Below are 16,697 nucleotides of genomic sequence, written 5' to 3' on the forward strand. Positions count from 1 at the left end.
GAAATCGCAATACTACACAAAGCATCGGTACCGAAGTCCAAATTCTGGTATCGTGACATCCATCCACTGGAGGAGGCATTATACAATGGGGGGGGGGGGGGTAATAATTGGGTGAAAAGTGATGATATCTGAAGGGAGGGGAGAAATTATACATGGGGAGGGGTAGAGGAAGGAGAGAGTATACCTGGGTAGGGGGAGAAAGCTTATACCGGAGGCATAGTTAGCAACAGTCCTGAATTTGCAGGAACTGTCCTGAATCTACAGAGGCAGTCCCGGCAAATTACTGTCCCAGACGTGTCTCAGCCACTGCCATATTCAATTGTATCTGCGTCCAAAGGATGCAGATACAATTGAATACTATGGCAGAGCAGGAAAGTATCAGCTTCCTGCTCTGCCATTCACCCATCCAGGAGCGGAATCCCCGGCCAGAGAGTTGCCGACATTCTGGCCGGGGATTCCTCTCCTAGAGGTAGCCCCTGAGGTCACGGTCCATATATGGACAGTGAGGTCAGGGTCTCCTCCTGGACTGGAATCCCCTGTAGAAAGTGCCATACACTCCCCTGTAGTTAGCGCCGAACATACCCCCTGTAGATAGCGCCACACACACACTCCCCTGTAGATAGTGACACACACTGCCCCCTGTAGATAGCGCCACACCCACCCTGTAGATAGCGCCACACACCCCCCTGTAGATAGCGCCACACACAGCCCCCTGTAGATAGCGCCACACACAGCCCCCTGTAGATAGCGCCACACACAGCCCTGTACATAGCGCCACACACACCCGCCTGTACATAGCGCCAAACACACCCCAGTACATAGTGCCACACACACCCCTGTAGATAGTGCCACACACCCCCTGTAGATAGTGCCACACACCACCCCTGTAGATAGCGCCACACACCACCCATGTAGATAGCGCCACACACAGCCCCCTGTAGATAGCGCCACACACAACCCCTGTAAATAGCGCTCCACACCCCCTGTAGATAGCGCCACACACACCCCACTGTAGATAGCGCCCCACACACCCCTGTAGATAGCGCCACACACCCCCCCTGTAGATAGCGCCACACACCCCCCCCTGTAGATAGCGCCACACACCCCCCCCTGTAGATAGTGCCACACACACCCCCCTGTAGATAGTGCCACACACACCCCCCTGTAGATAGTGCCACACACACCCCCCTGTAGATAGCACCACACACACCCCCCCCCCTGTAGATAGTGCCACACACACCCCTGTAAATAGTGCCACACACAACCCCCTGTAAATAGCTCCACACACAACCCCCTGTAAATAGCTCCACACACAGCCCCCCTGTAGATAGCGCCACACACACTCCCCTGTAGATAAAAGTCTAAATGCTAAACTCTGGCCACAGGTAGGGGTCTGGTGGAAAGGTGACTGAATTACCTAACAGGTCTGGTCTAGGATCTGATTTTTTTTCTGGTTTGGTGTCTGAATTAATTTTGTTGTGTGGTTTTTACACAGATAACGTGTGTGCAGCGTGTGAAGAGAATGCAAAAGCATCATCCAGGCATGCCCGTGGCGGTGGGAGATCTTAGGGACTACATTTTGGTGAGTGACTCTGCTGTGTATAGGGCTTCAGTGCAATGATTTTTGTTTATATTGCCCTCCTACACCCTGACAGATTCTATACACACACATATACACACACACACACACACACACACACACACTCACTTTCCTTTTTTGCCCCCCACAGAGCCGCTGTCTCTTGTCTCTTCCCTGTCACTCCACAGAGCCCCTGTGAGGTTGCGTCTCCCCCCTGGCTACCACTGCTACCTTCAGTTCTCCCAGCCCTGGCACTTAGTCTCTCCCCTTTGCCCTCCGACACCCACCTCTTGTCTCTGCCCTGCTCCTCCAAAGAGTTTTCTTTTTAATGTGCCCTACCTCCTGCCCCTTTACATTTCACCCCCCCTCCTAATAACGAGGGGGGCGGGGGCCCAGACTCATTGGCAGTATGGGGCCCAGAAATTCCTGATGGCAGCCCTGGCGGCTGGCACTGTAAAGGATCTGCCAGGCACTGCTTCAGGGTTAACTCCCAGAATTAATCAGTCAACACCTGAGTGTACATCCCTGAGACAGACACCAGCTTCCTCCACTCAGGCTGGCAGGCTTAGGAGTGGGAGAGCCTATCGCAACCTGGCCAGACTCAGCTAGCTCCCGCCCTCGGTCTATTTAAGCCTGCTCTTCCTGTCCATCTGTGCTTGTGATTTCTTTCCTTGAGGTTTCCTGGCCCAGCTACAGCTCCTGCTACTTTTTGATCCTGCTCCATACAGACCCCGGCTTACCGACTACTCTTCTGCTTTTCGCTTTGTACCTCGCACTCTCCTGGCTTGACTCGGCTCGTTCACTACTCTGTTGCTCACGGTGTTTCCGCGAGCAACTGCCCATTTCCCTTGCTTGTGTTCCCTTGTTTGTTTGTCGTGTTTGTCATGCACTTACTGAGCGCAGGGACCGCCGCCCAGTTGTACCCCGTCGTCTAGGGCGGGTCGTTGCAAGTAGGCAGGGACAGAGTGGCGGGTAGATTAGGGCTCACTTGTCCGTTTCCCTACCCCCCCCCCCCACCATTACAAATTCACAAGCCCTATACCTAGTCTACCCTGGTCCCTGACACCATTATGGAACCCCGTGAAACCCTGGCTCAGCAAATGCAGGGTCTCTCCCTACAGGTCCAGGCCCTGGCTCAGAGGGTCAACCAGCCTGATGCTACCTTGGTAGTTCCCCTCACCGCACCCCTTGAACCCCACCTCAAGTTGCCCGACCGGTTCTCAGGTGACCGGAGGGCTTTTCTCTCCTTTCGGGAGAGTTGTAAGCTTTATTTTCGCTTAAAACCTCACTCCTCAGGTTCTGAGAGCCAGCGGGTGGGTATAATTATGTCCCGGCTCCAGGAAGGGCCCCAAGAGTGGGCCTTCTCCTTGGCTCCTGGCGCCCCTGAACTTTCCTCCGTTGATTGTTTCTTTTCTGCTCTCGGACTTATTTATGACGAGACTGACAGAACTGCCTTTGCCGAGAGTCAGCTGGTGACCTTACGTCAGGGTAAGAGACCTGTTGAGGAGTATTGCTCTGACTTTCGGAAGTGGTGCGTAGCTTCTCGGTGGAATGACCCTGCCTTAAGGTGCCAGTTTAGGTTGGGTCTGTCGAACGCCCTGAAAGACCTGCTAGTTAGTTATCCCTCTTCTGACTCCTTAGACCAGGTTATGGCTTTAGTGGTACGACTTGACCGACGTCTCAGGGAACGACAACGTGAACGTTTATGTGTTTTTTCCTCCGACTCCCCCATGATGCCTCCCGAAGTCCCGTTGCTTCGTTTCTCCCCTAAAGACTCAGAAATACCTATGCAACTCGGGGCCTCCGTGTCCCCTCAACAACGTAGAGAATTCCGCAGGAAGAATGGTCTCTGCTTCTACTGTGGGGATGTCAAGCATCAAGTAAACAACTGTCCCAAGCGTAAGAATGCTGCCAGAGAGCTCCCGCGTCTAAGTGATCATCGGGGAGGTCACTTGGGCGCACAGGTATTTCCCGTAAATATGAAACGTACTAAGATATTGCTTCCCTTTCAGGTCTCTTTTGCTGGTAGGTCTGCTACCGGCAGTGCCTTCGTGGATTCAGGGTCCTCTACTAATATCATGTCTGTGGAATTTGCTATGTCTCTCGCTATGCCTCTGATTGATTTGCCTAAACCTGTTCCGGTAGTGGGTATCGACTCCACTCCTCTTGCTAATGGTTATTTTACACAGCATACCCCTGTTTTTGAACTCCTTGTTGGCTCCATGCATTTGGAGCAATGCTCTGTACTATTGATGCAGGGATTATCGTACGATTTGGTTCTAGGTCTTCCCTGGTTGCAGTTGCATAATCCTACGTTTGACTGGAATACTGGGGAGCTAACCAAATGGGGTAATGAATGTTGTACGTCATGTTTTTCTGTTAATTCTATTTCTCCCCCTAAGGAGGTGAATACGCTACCCGAGTTTGTTCAGGACTTCGCTGATGTTTTCTCTAAAGAGGCCTCCGAAGTATTACCGCCTCATAGAGAATACGATTGCGCTATCGAATTGGTACCAGGAGCTAAGCTTCCTAAGGGTAGGATATTTAACCTTTCTTGTCCCGAACGTGAAGCCATGAGGGAGTATATCCAGGAATCCCTGGCCAAGGGTTACATTCGTCCCTCTTCTTCTCCGGTAGGTGCTGGCTTCTTCTTCGTAGGGAAGAAGGATGGGGGTCTTAGGCCATGCATTGACTACCGTGGCCTGAATAAGGTCACGGTAAGGAACCAGTATCCCCTTCCTTTGATTCCTGATCTCTTTAATCAGGTTCAGGGGGCCCAATGGTTCTCTAAATTGGATCTACGGGGGGCGTATAACCTTATTCGCATCAAAGAGGGGGATGAGTGGAAGACTGCGTTTAACACGCCCGAAGGCCATTTCGAATACCTCGTCATGCCCTTTGGGTTGTGCAATGCCCCTGCGGTCTTCCAGAACTTCATAAATGAGATTTTGAGAAATTACCTGGGGATATTTCTTGTAGTGTACCTTGATGACATATTGGTGTTTTCCAGGGACTGGTCCTCCCACATAGAGCATGTCAGGAAAGTGCTCCAGGTCCTTCGAGAAAACAAACTGTTTGCCAAAATCGAAAAATGTGTATTTGGGGTACAGGAGATACCATTTTTAGGTCAAATCCTCACTCCTCATGAATTCCGCATGGACCCTGCCAAGGTTCAGGCTGTGGCTGAATGGGTCCAACCTGCCTCCCTGAAAGCGCTACAGTGTTTTTTGGGGTTCGCTAACTATTACAGGAGATTTATTGCTAACTTCTCGGTCGTCGCTAAGCCTCTTACGGACCTCACTCGCAAGGGTGCTGATGTCCTCCATTGGCCCCCTGAGGCCGTCCAGGCTTTTGAGACCCTCAAGAAGTGCTTTATCTCGGCCCCCGTGCTGGTTCAGCCCAACCAAAGGGAGCCATTTATTGTGGAGGTTGACGCGTCCGAGGTGGGAGTGGGGGCCGTCTTGTCCCAGGGTACCAGCTCCCTCACCCATCTCCGCCCCTGTGCTTACTTTTCTAGGAAGTTTTCGCCCACGGAGTGTAACTATGATATTGGCAACCGCGAACTTTTAGCCATTAAATGGGCATTTGAAGAGTGGCGCCACTTCCTGGAGGGGGCTAGGCACCAGGTAACGGTCCTTACCGACCACAAGAATCTGGTTTTCCTAGAATCTGCCCGGAGGCTAAACCCGAGACAAGCTCGATGGGCGTTGTTTTTTACCAGATTCAATTTTTTGGTTACCTATAGGGCCGGGTCTAAAAATATTAAGGCGGATGCACTGTCGCGTAGCTTCATGGCCAGCCCTCCTTCGGAGGAAGATCCTGTTTGTATTTTGCCTCCAGGTATAGTCATTTCCTCTATCGAGTCCGATTTAGTCTCTGAAATTGCTGCTGATCAAGGTTCAGCTCCTGGGAACCCTCCTGAGAACAAGCTGTTTGTTCCCCTGCAATTCCGGCTAAGGGTACTTAGGGAAAATCACGACTCCGCACTATCTGGCCATCCAGGCATCCTGGGTACCAAACACCTCATTACCAGAAATTATTGGTGGCCTGGTTTGCCTAAAGACGTTAAGGCCTACGTTGCCGCCTGTGAGGTTTGTGCCAGGTCCAAGACTCCCAGGTCCCGACCAGCGGGCTTACTGCGTTCGTTGCCCATTCCCCAGAGACCGTGGACACATATCTCCATGGATTTTATCACCGATTTGCCTCCATCCCAAGGCAAGTCGGTGGTGTGGGTGGTGGTAGACCGCTTCAGTAAAATGTGCCACTTTGTGCCCCTCAAGAAACTACCCAACGCCAAGACGTTGGCTACCTTGTTTATCAAACACATCCTGCGTCTCCATGGGGTCCCCGTCAATATTGTTTCTGACAGAGGGGTACAATTTGTTTCATTGTTTTGGAGAGCCTTCTGTAATAAGTTGGGGATTGATCTGTCCTTCTCCTCTGCCTTCCATCCTGAAACCAATGGCCAAACGGAGAGGACTAATCAGTCTCTAGAACAATACTTAAGATGTTTTGTCTCTGACTGTCAATTTGATTGGGTTTCTTTCATTCCCCTCGCCGAATTTTCCCTTAATAACCGGGTCAGTAACTCGTCAGGGGTCTCTCCCTTTTTCTGTAATTTTGGGTTTAATCCACGGTTCTCCTCCGTTTCACCTGGTTGTTCCAACAATCCCGAGGTGGAGGTCGTTCATCGGGATCTGTGCACAGTCTGGGCGCAGGTTCAGAAGAACCTAGAGGCGTCCCAGAGCATACAGAAGGCTCAGGCCGATAGAAGACGTTCTGCTAACCCCCTGTTTGTGGTCGGGGATCTGGTGTGGTTGTCATCCAGGAACTTGCGTCTCAAGGTTCCGTCCAAAAAGTTTGCTCCCCGGTTTATTGGGCCGTATAAGGTCATTGAGGTCCTCAGTCCTGTCTCTTTCCGGCTGGAGTTACCCCCGTCTTTTCGTATACACAACGTGTTTCATGCCTCCCTCCTGAAACGCTGCTCCCCGTCCTTGGCCCCCTCGAGGAAACCTCCTGTTCCCGTCCTCACCCCTGAGGGGGTGGAATTTGAGGTGGCCAGGATCGTGGACAGCAAGATGGTCCAAGGCTCCCTCCAGTACCTGGTCCATTGGAGAGGATACGGGCCCGAGGAGAGGACTTGGGTACCCGCCCGGGATGTTCACGCTGGGGTATTGGTCAGGAGGTTCCACCTGCGTTTCCCCAGTAAGCCAGGTCCACTTAGAAAGGGTCCGGTGGCCCCTCATAAAAGGGGGGGTACTGTAAAGGATCTGCCAGGCACTGCTTCAGGGTTAACTCCCAGAATTAATCAGTCAACACCTGAGTGTACATCCCTGAGACAGACACCAGCTTCCTCCACTCAGGCTGGCAGGCTTAGGAGTGGGAGAGCCTATCGCAACCTGGCCAGACTCAGCTAGCTCCCGCCCTCGGTCTATTTAAGCCTGCTCTTCCTGTCCATCTGTGCTTGTGATTTCTTTCCTTGAGGTTTCCTGGCCCAGCTACAGCTCCTGCTACTTTTTGATCCTGCTCCATACAGACCCCGGCTTACCGACTACTCTTCTGCTTTTCGCTTTGTACCTCGCACTCTCCTGGCTTGACTCGGCTCGTTCACTACTCTGTTGCTCACGGTGTTTCCGCGAGCAACTGCCCATTTCCCTTGCTTGTGTTCCCTTGTTTGTTTGTCGTGTTTGTCATGCACTTACTGAGCGCAGGGACCGCCGCCCAGTTGTACCCCGTCGTCTAGGGCAGGTCGTTGCAAGTAGGCAGGGACAGAGTGGCGGGTAGATTAGGGCTCACTTGTCCGTTTCCCTACCCCCCCCCCCCCACCATTACAGGCACCCTGTGCGACCGCACTGATCGAACGTATTTAAGGCCAGTCATGCACAGAGGTTTGGGGACCGGCTCTATGATTTCACGGACTGGGATGGGGCTGGATCTGTCAGAATGTATAGTGGTCAGTACAAGGACCTCACGCTTATCCTTGTACTTGACAAGCATCATGTTGTCAGTGAACACCGCCCTACTTCCCCCCGCTTGCATCCTTTGCCCTAAGAAACTTTTAGTCAAATCTCTTTGGTTTCACCTGATAGTCCCACAGGCAACAGTACCTCTGGAAAACAGGCATTTCAGAAGCGGGATGCTTGTATAAAAATTGTCTAGATACAAATTGTACCCTTGATCTAGCAGGGGGTGAAGCAAATCCCATACAATTTTGCCAGTTATTTTCAGGACGGGGGCAGTCTGGGGGCACTATTTTGGAGTCCTTCCCTTCGTAGACTCTGAACTTATGTGTGTAGCCAGATGTGCTCTCACATAATTTGTACAGCTTAACGCCATACCTGGCCCGTTTATTGGGTAGGTATTGACGCCAATTTAATCTGCCCTTGAAATGTACTAGGGATTCATCTATGGCTACATGTTTGTCAGGGGGTGTATATCTGGGAAAATTTAAGATTATAGTGGTCTATAATGGGCCGAATTTTAAATAAGCGATCATATGCAGGGTCATTAGGGAGTAGGCAATGTTCATTGTTGTTGTAATGCAGAAATTTTAGTAACACTTCAAATCGAGCCCTGGACATGACGTTGCGATAGTGTGGTATAAAAGGTCATTACTCCAATATGACCTTATTGAGGGCTTTTTTATTATTCCCATATTTAGGACTAGACCCCAACATTTTTTCATCTCCACTGAGTTGGTAGGAGTCCACTGACGGGGCCTTGCGTAATATGAGTTGGGGTTGGCAGCTAAAAACTGCTGGGCATAAGTATTGGTTTGCTCCACTATCATCTCTATTAACTCTTCTGTGAAAAAAAGGTGAAAGAAATCTACTTCCTTGAACACTGCAGTGTTCACACGAGTTCCCGCAGTGGCAGTAAAGTCTGGCACTTGGGGTATAAAATTACTAGCAGGGGTCCAGTCAGAGTCACTTGGGGGAACTGATTGACCGCTGACCCTAGTGCGTCTCCGGGGCACATCATCACTTGATGAATCAGATGAAGATGAAGAGGATGACAGCAGTACGTGCACTTATTCTCCACTGTCAGAGTCTGACTCTGAATTTAGGATATCAAATGCCTTCTCGGCGCTGTACATCTGTTCAGACATTTTTCTGATTTAACTGTAAGGCTAAAATTTGTAACGTAAATAATTGTTTTTCTTATCTTTTTAACTTGAACCACTGTATATACTGAACTTGTCAGGTTCTGCCTGACACTTTGTATACTGCTGATGAACTTGACAGAGCACAGAACAATTGTGTCTTTTTGACTCAGAACGATTGTGTCTATTTGGAGTTGAACTCGTCAGATTCTACCTGACACTTTGTATACTGCTGATGAACTTGACAAAGCACAGAACAATTATGTCTTTTTAACACAGAACGATTGTTCTATTTGGACTTGAACTTGTCAGGTTCTGCCTGACACTTTGTATACCGCCGATGAACTTGACAAAGCACAGAGCAACGAAGAGCTTGTCGCTTGTAGATGAACTTGAACTTAGACTCAATATTAGTGGATGTGCCTTATGGATAGGTTCTGATAGCTCCCCAGTTCGGACGTGGGCTTGGACCACCGTTTCGTTCGTCCGAACTTGAACTTTACACGATATTCGTGTATTTGAACTTGCACTTGTTATGGGGTGGCAATGGGGTTAACTTTCTCTTTGTGTCACTGCCTGATCTCTAACAAGCAGCTCCGACCTCTTCTCTCTCTCAAATGAGGGGATCGGAGCTGGAGAGACAGCCTCCTCTGACAGTGCTCATTGTGATTGGTCCGCTGTAGAAACGGACCAATTACAACGATCGCCGACCGGGACAACAGCTGATTTGTCCCTGGCCTGCAAGGGACACTTGTTGCCAGGGGCTATCAGCAGTTTTTGTTAAACTGCATCTGCACGACTTCGTGCGGGAGCAATTTAACTGAATCACGTGCATGTACGGCGAAATGCGGCAGGTCACAGCATTCCCCGCGGTGCATGTACGTGATTCTGCGACAAGGGGTTAAACTGCTAGCACAAACCCGTTTTGCTTTTAAACTGCCAGCACAACCCCGTTTTGCCCCGCCTGACTGAGTGCCCCCCCTCCTGTTGTCCATACTGGCCGGACCCCCGGCCCGCCCTGGAAAGGACTCCCTGCCAAACCTCAACGGTGCCATTAACCTCAGCCATAACCCAATGTCCTTCTGATCCCACCGTATACTGGGGCGGATCGCCTTACGCTGTCTGAACTGCTCGTCATATCTGAGCCAGGTCATCCTGCCATAGACCCTAAATGCCTCACCTATGGCATCTAAATAGCAGAAGAGTCCGGAGCAGTTATCCGGCAACTTTTCCCCTATGACACTGGCCAATATAGCAAACGTCTGTAACCAGTTCGGAAAAGTTTGGGGTATTGCCTACGCTTCTCCTCCTCCTCTTTCTTACTCTCCACTCGTTTCGGCTTATCCAAATTAAATTTCTCCAGTGGTAGCAGTGAAAAAATCTCGACATACTCGTCCTTCCATATCTTCTCCTTAACCTCGGGTTTTAAATGCGCTCCCAGAGGGCCTTCAAAGAAAACATAAACCTCCCCCTTTGCCATATCGTCTAACCGCACCCGATCCACCTCTCCATCCTTATGAGTCTGAACCGACACTGCCACGCCCGACTACCGAACTGCAACCTCCTGCCCCCCGATGCCTGTCACCAGTGATTTTAGAGACGCTCCTGTGTCACCTGCCCACGCATCAACAGGCAACGGATTCCCCAAGAAACCGACATTCTGGCACCGCGACAATAATTCCCGTACACCCCCCAACAAATCATGCAAACTATTGTCCTGTTGTAGCTGTTGGCCCACCAGCCGGGGAAACCGGATCATCCCGTCGTCCTCCGTGAAATGCCTCCTGTTCTCCCGCATGGTCCTCCTCGTGGGTCTCATAACCCGTTTCAGCTGTCCTTGGAGGGCCGCTCCTGCCGCCCTCCGCCCATGCTGGCAATATCACCATCCGCGATGTCCGTGCCCTTTGGTCCTCCATCGCAGAGCCAGTGGGGCGCCGCCCACCGTTGTTGCCCCGCACGACCACCGGCTGTGGTCGTGGAGCGATGTCGTCATCAGCGATGTCGTCATGGAGACAGGCAGGCCGCCTGACTGGAGCTTCGCCAGGTCGGCCTGCCGCTATCCTGGCACAATTGCCACCATTGCCTAAGGACGTCCCCCGCCGCTGGCTCCGGCCCAGGAGACGGGATTCCTGCTAGCCCGGGGCTTACGCCCAGGATGAGAGGCAGAAGGCCCCGGCCTCCAGGGTCCCTGGTGGGGATCCCAACCCTGCGCCGGGCCCTGGGAGTTGCGTCCGAGCTCAATCTTGCTGACGGTCTGGCCCTCCTGGACCGCCGCGGATTCACCTTCTGGGGATCGCGGTCCTGCGATCCCCCAGCCGCCTCCGCCTCTCCTAGCTGTACCGCTCCATCCGTTATGGGCGAGGCTGCGCCGATCACCGGTGGTTCTCCCGCCTGGCCGGCTAGCAGGGACCTCAGCCAGTCGTTTCCCCCTCAACCGCCATTGTCCGGAGCTGCACCAGCAGACTAGGGACGTCCAACATACTTGCATGCTGCAGGTGGGTTGTGTGCTTCTGTGTGTAGTGGAGCGAGCTGCGGGACACCACCAGCTTGCTTCTACTTCCGGGTTAGACTGGCGCTCAGCACAGAGCGCCGTCTAACCCTCGTGTCCCTCGGCTCCTCCCCTTCCTCTTCCCCTCGTCATGGGGGCCTCCCCCTAGCCTGCGGCTCGGTCCGGATGTTCTTGACGCTTGTTTTTCTGTAAAAAACGCTTGTGGGAAAAAAAACGCCTCCGCCTCCTATTGAAATAAATGGGTGGCGATTTCAGGTGTTTTTTGGAACTGTTTGCGACGCAGTTTCCGCATTAAAAACAAAGCCAAAATACTCTGTGTGAACATACCTTTAAGCTGTATTTCTCAAATCATGTGATGAAGAAAACCTATGACAGCTCACCGATGGTAAGGGCACTGCACTGTAAAATTATTTGACAACTATATGGCTCTATTATTTACACACTTATTTAAACAATACAACATAGAGGATTTCCACCCAAAATATAAGATTGGCAGTATATTAGGAAATTCAAGTCAAGGTGATAGCCATGCTTTGTTTACTCCGAGTTATTGTCATTTTTCTATTCAACTGCCATTTTTGCAAAAGTGATAACTGGGATAACCAATTTTACAAAAAAATGGCGACCACAGAACAGAAAATTGCAGATATCTCTGCAAGGCCATATTCACAAGAAAGTGTTGGTTTTGTGTCCGCAAAAAACGTACTGTTTTTCATGCGTTGCAGTTCCATGTGCCATCAGTGTTTGTTCCGTATGCCATCAGTTTTTCATGTCAGTGTTGGTGCACATTTATTGATTTTTTTCTCAGTATTTCTCTAGCAACTGGTGCATGAATCCTGGACAGCACAGGGATGTCGTCCATCGCACCCATAGACTTCAATGGCCAACATGGTCCGCAAAAAGGACCAGAATAGGACATGCAGTGAGTTTCACGCAGCGGACACACGCTGCTTAAAAAACAACGCATGTCTGAATAGCCCCATTGAATTTCATGGGTCCATGTGCTGTCCATTTTTTTTAACGTACAGCACACGGACGTATACAACGTTTGTGCGAATCAGGCCTAAGTAAAACAACCTTATAACCAAACTTTGGAAACTGCACGAATTTACTAACAAATGACCAATTGTTATGTTTTGGGTGGAAATACTCTTTAGGATGGATTTACACAATGCGTTTTGCTGTGTTTTTGTGTGTTTTTTCATGGCGTTTTTAACAGCCTTTATTAATAAAAAATTTTAGTGCAGCAAAATGTGACATAAAAGGTTTGTTGTAAAATATAACATGCACTACATACAAATGTGTTTTGGTTTGTGGTGTTTTTGAGGCAATTTTGTGGTCAGAGGCGTTTTCATAGTTGACAACATTTGAATTTTTTTCCAGGGACATATAGGGTGTGCTGCGTCTTTGGTGAGTATGTCTTATCTTATGTTTATTTGGGAGGAGTAGCTAGTGGGGCGTGGCTTTCCAGAATTTCTGCATACAAAAAAACCACACAATTTCTGCACTAGTTTAGTTGACAACTACTATGGTGGCCGGTAGGGCTCGGCGATATGTGCTGACCACTACTGGTAGTGTAAGAAACAGCGTACAAAGTGCCACATTCAGTGCCCCTTGTAGATGGTGCTCCACACTGCTCCCAGTAGATAGTGACACACATTGCTCCCTGTAGATAATGATGCCACACACTGCTCCCTGTAAATATTGCCACACATGCTTTCTGCGGATGTCACATTGCCCCCTGTAAATAGTTCCACATGGCCCCCCGGTAGATAGTGCCACAGTGCCCTCTGTATAAAATACCACAATACCCTCTGTAGATTGTGGCATCTACAGGAGGGCTGCGTGGCACTAAGACCCCCTGTAAATTATGCCACACAGACCCCCTGTAGATGATGCCACACACCACCCCTGTAGATAATGCCACACAACCCCCTGTAGATGATGCCACACACAACCCCTGTAGATGATGCCACACACAACCCCTGTAGATGCCACACAGATCCACTGTAGATGATGCCACACACAGCCCCCCTGTAGGAGTTGCCCCTGACGTCACTGGCCTTATATGGACAGTGAAGTCAAATTGGCTACTCCTGGAGTGCCAGAATCCCCGGCCACAGCGTTGATGACGTCCTTGCCGGGAATTCCGCTCATAGAGAGAGCCCTGACTTCACTGTCCATATAAGCGCAGTGACATCAGTGGCACCTCCTGCAGCAGAATCCCCGGCCAGGGTGTCAGCAACGCTTTGGCCGGGTTTCGCTCCAGGAAGAGTGAATGGCAGAGCAGGAAGCGGATAGTTTCCTGCTTTACCATAGTATTCAATTGTATCTGCGTCCTGAGGACGCAGATACAATTGAATTTAGCAGTTGCCGGGACAAGTCCCGGGACAGTAATTTGCCGGGAATGTCTCTTTAATTCGGCACAGTCCCGGCAAATTCAGGACAGTTGTCAAGTATGCGTTTTTCCCCCAAAAGTAGCATGCATTTTTTCAGATGTTTTTTTTCCATAGGTTTCTCTATAGGGCTTAAAAAACGCCATAAAATAGTATGCAGAAAAAACTCCACCAAAAACGCCATAAACAAAAACAAATGTTACGTTTTAATATCGCTAGTGTTTTTAGCACATGCTCTAAACTGACACAGAAATTTAAAAAAAAATAACACCAAAACATTTTCTGTGATGTCAGGAAAGAAGGATATTTTCTAACAACGATTTTTCAGGCAATTGCATAGTGAGATTTTGATGGACTGTAATCTAAAATCATATTTGATGTAAAGCAATTAAAATGTTTGTCAAGTACGTTTATAAATGTGGCTGCGTGTCAGATGAAAGACTGTGACTGAAAGACTGCGACAATTTAACACAGTTTATCAGGTGAAGCGTTCAAAATGCCTGTATTCTAAGCAGGCACTGATATTGTGCTGCCACCTAGTGAATAAATGTAAGATTACATGTGCAACAAAATTGGATTGTGGGTTAAAACTAAAATGAGACCTTCGAAAAGAAAAAACAACCCTAACATGCATCATTGGAAGAGGTATTTCATAAAATGTCATCGCATCTGCAGCAGAAATTTGGCTGAGTATTAGTTAATAAAAAAGTGTGTTGTCTAGTGTCTAAAGATATTAAAGTGTACAGTGTCCTTAACAATGCCTGGTGCCAAATATATTACATTACATATTCTGTACAAGTCTAGAGTTACAGCCTTTGTTATTGTCCCAAGCTGCATCACAATTCAGAGTTGAAATCTCCCATCAGTCCTGCTATATATCCACATAGATTGCTATGGTGAAGCATAGCCTTTACACCAGGTGGGCTCTCTTCACATCTGCGTTGCAGATTGCAACATATTTGCCGGATAGAATAGCTCTTCCGTTTTTCTCCTTTTTTTGTTCCATGATGGAACAGAAAAACGCAAAAGCGAGCGCAGATGTAAACAGTGCCTTATACAGTAATATAGTGAAGGAAAAAACTGTACCAATGCAGATGAGCTCAGCCATTAGGGATGTATCTGCCAGCAAGCTTGTTGACTGTTTCCAACCAGGGTTGCAAACCGTCCGTAAATTTACGGACAGTCCGCAAAAATGGGTGTTATTTTCTGCCGTCCGTAGCGTCCGGCAGAAAAAAACACCGTCCGGGATTTTTCCCTCATTCTTCGGAACTTTGCACTGCGCATGCGCTGAAATGTACATACGCAGTGCAAAGGAAGAATAGGCTGTGGCCGGGCATATTTTCAGATTCTGCTTGAAGCCGCGGAATCTTGAAATATTCAGGCCGCTGCCAAGTGAGGTCGGTGGCGGCCAATGTGAGGTTAGTGAGTGGACCAATCCAGTCACCTGACCTGTCATTTGACCTCACCTCAGCGTCATGAGGTCAGGTGACTCAGGTCAGGTGACTGGACTGGTCCACTCCCAGGCCGTCACTGACCCCAGTCAGAAATGGACCTGTCACCTCCGCCGCTTTGCCGCTTGACCTCCTCATCTCCTCCTACGGTGAGTCATGTTAGGAAAAGCGGAGAGTGGTAGCAGTAGGCTACCGCTCCACTCTGTTTGCAGTGTGACACTAAGCGTAAGGGAGGGGGGAGTGGCACCAAGAGCAAGGGAGGGGAGTGTGGCACTAAGAGAAACGGGGGGAGTGTGGCACTAAGAGAAAGGGGGGTGTGGCACTAAGAGAAGGGGCGCAGTGTGGCACTAAGAGAAAGGGGGGGAGTGTGGCACTAAGAGAAAGGGGGGAGTGTGGCACTAAGAGATAGAGGGTGTGGCACTGAGAGAGAGGGGAGCATGGCACTAAGAGAAAAGGGGGTAGCACTAAGAGAAAGGGGGGGTATTTGGCACTAAGAGCAAGGGTGGGGGTTTGGCAGTAAGAGCAAGGGGGTATTGGCGCTATTTACAAAGAGGCTGTGTGGCGCTATCTACTAGGGGGGAGTTGTGTGGCGCTATCTAAAAGGGGGAGCTATGTGGCTCTACCTACAGGGGGGAGCTGTGTGGCGCTATCTACAAGGGGGGAGCTGTGTGGCGCTATCTACAAGGGGGGAGCTGTGTGGCGCTATCTACAATGGGGGAGCTGTGTGGCGCTATCTAGAAGGGGGAGCTGTGTGGCGCTATCTACAAGGGGGAGCTGTGTGGCGCTATCTACAAGAGGGGAGCTGTGGCGCTATCTACAAGGGGGAGCTGTGTGGCACTAGCTACAAGGGGGGAGCTGTGTGGCGCTATCTACAAGGGGGAGCTGTGTGGCGCTATCTACAAGGGGGAACTGTGTGGCGCTATCTACAAGGGGGAGCTGTGCGGCACTATATACAAAGGGGGAGCTGTGTGGCGCTATTTACAAGGGGGGAGCTGTGTGGCCCTATTTACAAGGGGGGAGCTGTGTGGCACTATTTACATGGGGGGAGCTGTGTGGCGCTATCTACAAGGGGGGAGATGTGTGGCTATCTACAAGGGGGAGCTGTGTGGCGTTATTTACAAGGGGGGGGTTGTGTGTGGCGCTATCTACAGGGGGCACAAAGGGTGCACGGTTACCGATGGGGCACTTTTATTGTGCCGAGCACTGAAGAATCATTATTACCATCTTGACCACTGGATTACGAGTTTATTTAGAGGATGGGGTATTGGTGGGGAAGGTGCTGAAAAAGCGAGAAACCAACATGTCCGTGTGTCAAATTCTGCAGAGACAAGTCGTGGCTGGAATAAGTCGTCACAGTGGTCTGGGCCAGATGGAGAAAAAAAAGGGAAAGTGAACGACTAATCAGAGAAAACCTCATCTAAGTTAGCGGGGGAAGCTACAAGCGGAGCTCTGACTGGTGAGTTACTCCTAGAACACTGCACAGTGCACAGGCAATGATTTTGTAATGTGTCCATAAAAATTTTGATCTGTCCGTAATTTTTAGCTCAGTTGTCCAGAAATTTCTGAAGTGGAGGTTGGCAACCCTGTTTCCAACCAGAACTGTGAATGCAACTCTGAACTATAGTAGAAGTTGCAACACAGTCGATACGCAATGTATTTA

The 16,697-nt window shown here is 49.9% G+C and overlaps 1 protein-coding gene and 1 long non-coding RNA gene across 2 annotated transcripts in view; one reads left to right on the forward strand and one right to left on the reverse strand.

The window, feature by feature from the left end:
* The window catches only part of ADGRV1 (adhesion G protein-coupled receptor V1), a 681,209-nt gene that overhangs the window by 398,315 nt on the left and 266,197 nt on the right, over positions 1–16,697 (reverse strand). The gene's annotated exons all lie outside the window — the stretch shown is intronic.
* On the forward strand, positions 1,502–16,448 carry LOC142745253 (uncharacterized). Its single transcript, XR_012881682.1, has 3 exons — positions 1,502–1,582; positions 12,574–12,600; positions 16,362–16,448. It is a non-coding gene; the product is annotated as an uncharacterized LOC142745253 (long non-coding RNA).

Source organism: Rhinoderma darwinii, chromosome 1 (genome assembly GCF_050947455.1).
Source record: "Rhinoderma darwinii isolate aRhiDar2 chromosome 1, aRhiDar2.hap1, whole genome shotgun sequence".
NCBI classification, from domain to species: domain Eukaryota; kingdom Metazoa; phylum Chordata; class Amphibia; order Anura; family Rhinodermatidae; genus Rhinoderma; species Rhinoderma darwinii.